The sequence below is a fragment of the Juglans regia genome, chromosome 10, assembly GCF_001411555.2.
Source record: "Juglans regia cultivar Chandler chromosome 10, Walnut 2.0, whole genome shotgun sequence".
NCBI lineage: Eukaryota > Viridiplantae > Streptophyta > Magnoliopsida > Fagales > Juglandaceae > Juglans > Juglans regia.
This window is the reverse complement of record NC_049910.1, coordinates 17,184,376-17,190,789: the sequence shown is the minus strand read 5'-3', so window position 1 is coordinate 17,190,789 and position 6,414 is coordinate 17,184,376.

Genomic DNA, 6,414 nt, shown 5'->3' with positions numbered 1-6,414 from the left:
GAAGAGAACTTACATTTGCAAAAATGGGCCTAAACTTCTGGGCATGCGCTTCAAAAGATTCCGCCTAGGTCTTCATATAGCTCGGCCTGGGACCCTATGAAATCCTTGGCCTAGAAGAAGGAGATGGCATGGCAGGTACCAACGACAGAACAATCTCTGCGTGTATGGGAGGTGGACTAGTTTCCTCCTCCTGCAGAGAAGGAACTTCAACAGGAGGGTCCTGCGGGAGAATGAATTGGGAGCTTGGTTGTAACGCTCGTCCTTGTGGTGGGACTTCTTATAAAATATTTTTAGAAAGGACGACGAGAATTACAGTCCGATTTAAAACTTTTCACTTGCATACCCAGGGAGCGAGACTCTACGGTTATAAAATAAAATGTGCTTTAGGATAAAAGAGGTTTACAGCAGAAAACATTAATTTTTACAATAAAAGGCCTCTCGTACATTTAAAACTCGTGCCTGGACTTCCATGCTCTTCCCGATGGGTCGTGTCCATCCTGATCATGCAGTTCCTGTGGGGTGGAGGGACATGCATAAAAACTACAATGAGTTGATGGCTCGTAAGCATTACTTCATACAGTTAAAATATAACAACATAGGTTTTCATTCATCATTCATACATACTATACATGCGTGCGTGCATACGTGCGTTCATTTGAAAACATCACTGGACGGGGTTTTCTTTTAAACATGGGCTTTCTTTTCGTAAAACGTTTCTCCAGTTAGTGCCTTCATTTCTTCAAGAATTTGTGCATGCTTACGTACATACGTGCGTTCTTTTAAAAACGTCACTGGACGGGATTTTTCTTTCAAAAGGCTTTCCTTTCTTCAAAACGTGTCCCCAGTCAGTGCCTTCATTTCTTAACTGTTTGTGCATTCGTGCATTCATACATACATGCATACATCCATTCATTCTTGTCACTTTCATAGGCCAGTACACACTGTTACTCCCCGTGTGTTAGGGTTAGCGGTCTTCCTTTAGACCAGGACCCTGCCTGTGGCCACGGGTTGGGAATCCCTTTTTAGTCAGGGGCAGCACTGGGTGCACTACCAGTACTACTTACCCGGCATTGCAATCTGCCCATTCATTGGTACCCTTTTCATTCATTCATGTGGACGTTACATATCTTCATACATTTCATGCTTTCATATCTTTCTTGCTTTTCATTCGTTCATTCATGTCAGCTTGAAAGAGCTGGAGCTTTCATTCAGTTCTTTCTTTCATTTAACAGTCATTTCGTGAGAAAACATTCCTTTTCATGAGAAAAACATCGTTTGAGACGTAAGCCCGAAAATCTTTTTCAGTTCATTTCAGCTCTATCCTTTCTTTAACAGTTCGTTCATGTAAAACGTCATTTAAGAACATACATGGGCTTAAACATCAGCTTTCATGACATCCATAAGCATCACCTTAAACGTCGTCTTTCTTGGCGTCCATAAACATTACCCCATGGCGCACATGAGAGCATCGGCTCGTAGGATCCATAAAGCATCCGTTGTCATGCCTTTCATGTGTTTTCATCAGTTTATGGATTTTCATAGAAAATACATACAATAGATACAGCGTATAGTCATCCATTCACATGCGTACAATTAATACTTTTGGTTGAGTAAACAGGGGCTGCCAAGGAGGGCCGTACATATGTATACCTTTGAACACTTAGCATTTTCTTCAGTAAAACGTCTTTCGTTTCATTTCGTAAACATCTTAAAGGAAAAACGTTTCTTGTATCTTATAAAACTCTAGAAGAGTATGAACGTAATACTTATATGGACTCTATGCTACTTGCATATCATGCAGTCCATTCATGTGCGTGTCAGATGTCAACCTACATGCATACACATAACCTTAACATCATTCTCTATCAAATGCATAAGTAACTTAAACTAGAAATAAAACTATGCTTCACTTGGAACACTCTCCTTCTATCCTGTGCACTTACGTGCCCTTTACTATGCTAAACCCTTTGGGGACCACTTGCGTGCCTATTCATGTGAGTGCTCATCCACTAAAGTGAACCCATGATTCACCTTAGGATTAAGACACTAGGACCTTTGTCTTACTCTCCTTATTGAACTCACCTCGATGCATGACTCAGACCAACTAAGTCAAGCATCCCAATCCTAGACAATACACCCGTCACTATCTTCATGCACCTTAGCCCATACTAATCCTCATTCCCATCCATACAAGCCACACGGCTCTAAGCCATTCTGCGGCTTAAGCACAGTGTAACTACGTCTAGGACAGACTGCCCATTACATATGGTGAATCTGTCTGACACATGTGTCTACCAAGATTACACATGTACCTTACCCCTTTATCCTGAGACCAACATATAACATGTTGATCACCTGCTCGTAGGGACAAGGGCCATACTCCGATACCAACCTTCTCTTAACCAGGCTAGCATGATTCCTCATGCTATCCCTCCCTTTTGACAGTTCATCCCAACACTTACACGACAAGACTTCATTCACAACTACGCCTTATGTCACGTCATATAGTTCGAGATTGCTCCAAAGCTACACCGTGACCTTGTCGCGTTACCCAACATTCTGCTACGTCAACTCCTAACTCATCACGAGTATGGTTCCTGACGTACTCCCGTCACATCGTGACATCTCTTCACGTTCCCGTTACGCCATTCCTACACTCTAGCACTTCATCCATCATAAGCATGACTGCCAATAACCACGTCACTTTGTGACGTTGCCCAGTCATGCTTCTGCTGCGTACTCTCACACTTGTTCCGCTACTTCGCCCATCATAAGCACGACTGTCAATAGTCATGTCACTTCGTGATATTCCTCAGTCATGCTTCCACTGCGCAATCTTATACTTGTTCTGCTACTTCACGCATACTCCTAGCCATAAGTCCATCACGGTGACACTTGCCACCTCAGACTACAGGCTACGTCATAACTACTTCGGGACACTGTTCCACAGTTCTCGACACTACCCATCATGTTCCATGCCCATCAATCACATAACCATCCTTATCTCCAGGACAGGCCACACGGAGTGTCGCTGCCACGTGAAGTACACTCCACGTATACTCCCTTCACATACGCCACATCACCACTATGGCATACCCGCCATATGGTGCATCACTATACCACATGGAGTACACTCCTCGCGTACCCCCTTTCATACATACTACGCCACATTACCATTATGGCATACCTGCCATATGGTGCATCACTCCACCACGTGGAGTACACTCCACGTGTACTCCCTTTACATACTCCACATCACCATTATGACATACTCGTCATATGGTACATCACTCCATCACATAGAGTACACTCCACGTGTACTCACTTCACACGCACTACGCCACATCACTACTATGGCGTACATGCCATATGGTGCATCAATCTACCAGATGGAGTACACCCCACGTGTACTCTTCCCATTTCACCTTACGCCAGGAGGGTATATTTTACATATACTCTCCTTATTCCACACTACGCCACACACAAAGTACACTCAGCGTGTACTGTTCCATTCCACATGCCACGCGACTAGTAGAGACCCATGCACGGCTTCACCTTGGCCACCGGACACCACCACTGACACCTCCTAGTCTCCCCCTTCCTCCTCCCTTGAACCCATGGCTAGAAGCCACTCTTCCACGCACGAGCTTCCCCTTCTCACACGCACGGGTTGCACACCTCCCATCGCTATGCACCGCCACCCACGGTGATTGACCACCACCTTCAGCCTCCTCAAGCCACCACCAAGCCATCCCAGCCATCCATGACCCCGATCTGCCACCCATGCAGGCACACTCACTCTCACTCTCCCATGGCTTCTCCCCCCTCCTACATGGCCATTCCCTCCTTCCTCCGTCGTGAGCCACCGTGGAGCCACCCCAGTTCCACCAGGAGCTCCACCATCAACCCCTCAGCCCAACCCTAGGTTCAAACCACCACTTTGAGTGGTGGGTAGTCACTGCACGTGATGGACAACCACTGTACATGGCTAGATCCGCCGTGTTACGCTCCTTGCCATCATCACAAGGCCTTCATGAACCCTTCCAAGACCACAGCTAGCTATCCAAACGCCTAAACGGTCCCCGTATGCTGTTTAGCCACCACGTACTACCCCTCCGATAGCTTTGACCGCGACGATCAACGACCAATGCACGGGTTATCCCGTCGATGGTATAACCCTCTATCCTTCGTATTTATGCTAGATATTGATTAGTTGACCAGGTTGTGGACTGTGTTGTTGGTATTTGTGGAGTGAGGTATTGTGATGTGGTGCTGTGTGATGAAGTGTTGGGCTTATCTGTGTAGTGAGGTGATGTGATGTGATGCGTATGTGAGGTGTTGGGCATATCTGTGTTGGGTGGAGATGTGCTGTGCCGTGTAGTGTATTGTGAAGTGTTGAGCATAATTGGAAAGTGTGCTATGTAGTGTTGTGGATTGTGTTGTAATGGTGGCGTGGTGTATGTGGAATGGGAACAGTACACGCTGAGTGTACTCTGTCTGTGGCATAGTGTGAGACAAAGAGAGTATATGTAAAATATACCCTCCGGCGTATTGTGGAACGAGATGAGTACACATGGAGTGTACTGCATGTGGTGGAGTGATGCATCATATGGCGGGTATGCCATAATGGTGATGAAAGGAGTACACGTGGAGTGTACTCCATGTGGTGGAGTGTACTCTATGTGGTAGAGTGATGTACCATATGGCGAGTATGCCATAATGGTAATGTGGCGTAATGTGTATGAAGGGAGTACATTTGGAATGTACTCCATGTGGTGGAGTGATACACCATTCGGCGGGTATGCCGTAGTGGTGATGTGGCGTGGTGTGTGTAAAGAGAGTACACGTGGAGTGTACTCAATGTGGTAGAGTGATGCACTATATGGCGAGTATGCCATAATGGTGATGTGGTGTAGTGCATGTGAAAGGAGTACACGTGGAGTGTACTCTATGTGGTAGAGTGATGCACCATATGGCGGGTATGCCATAATGGTGATGTAGCGTGGCATATGTGAAGGCAGTACACGTGGAGTGTACTCTATGTGGTGGAGTAATATACCATATGGCGAGTATGCCATAATGTAATGTGGCATAGTGTTTATGAAGGGAGTACATGTGGAATGTACTCCATGTTGTGGATTGATGCACCATATGGCCTGTACGCCATAGTGGTGATGTGGCGTAATGCATGTGAGGGGTACACGTGAAGTGTACTCCATGAGGTGGAGTGATGTACCATATGGCGAGTATGCCATAGTGGTGATGTGGCATATGTGAAGGGAATATACGTAGAGTGTACTCCATGTGACAGCTACACTCCGTGTGGCGTGTCGTAGAGATAAGGATGGTTATGTGATTGATGGGCGTGGAACGTGATGGGTAGTGTCGGGGACTATGGAATAGTGTCCCGAAGTAGTTATGGCATAGCCTGTAGTCTAAGGTGGCAAGTGTCATCGTGATGGACTTATGGCTAGGAGTATACGTGAAGTAGCAGAGCAAGTGTAAGAGTGCGCAACGGAAGCATGACTGGGGAATGTCATGAAGTGACATGACTATTGACAGTCGTGCTTGTGATGGGCGAAGTAGAGGAACAAGTGTGAAAGTACGCAGCAAAAGCATGACTGGGCAACGTCACGAAGTGACGTGGTTATTAGCAGTCATGCTTATGATGGGTGAAGTGTTAGAGTGTAGGAATGGCGTAACGGGAACATGATGAGATGTCACGATGTGATAGGAGTACGCGAGGAACTGTACTCGTGATGAGTTAAGGGTTGATGTAAGAATGACGTAATGGGATGTTAGGTGATGCGACAAGGTCATGGTGTAGGTTGGGTGTAGTCTTGAGCTATATGACGTGACATAAGGCATAGTGAATGGAGTCTTGTCGTGTTAAGTGTTGGGATGAACTATCAAAAGGGACTGGTAACGTGAAGAGTCATGCTAGCCGGGTTAAGAGAAGGTTGATATCGGAGTATGGTGTTTGTTTACACAAGTAGGTGATCAACGTGTCATATGTTGATCTTAGGTGATAAAGGGGTAAGGTACATGTGTAATCTGGTTAGACACATGTGCTGGACGGATTCACCATATGTAATGGGTAATCTGTCATTAGCATAGTTACACGGTGCTTAAGCCTCAGAGTTGGCTTAGAGCCGTGTGGTTTGTATGGATGGGAATGAGGATTAGTATGGGCTAAGGTGCACGAAGATAGTGATGGGAGTATTATCTAGGATTGGGATGCATGATTCCATCGGTCGGAATCATGCGTCAGAATGTGGTTGTAAAAAGAGTAAGACGATTGTCTTAGTGTCTTAATCCTAAGGTGAATCATGGGTTCACTTTAGTGGATGAGCACTCGAGGCAAGACTTTGAGTTGGAAGATGTGGTGACCGTAAGTGGTCCCTGAAGGGTTTA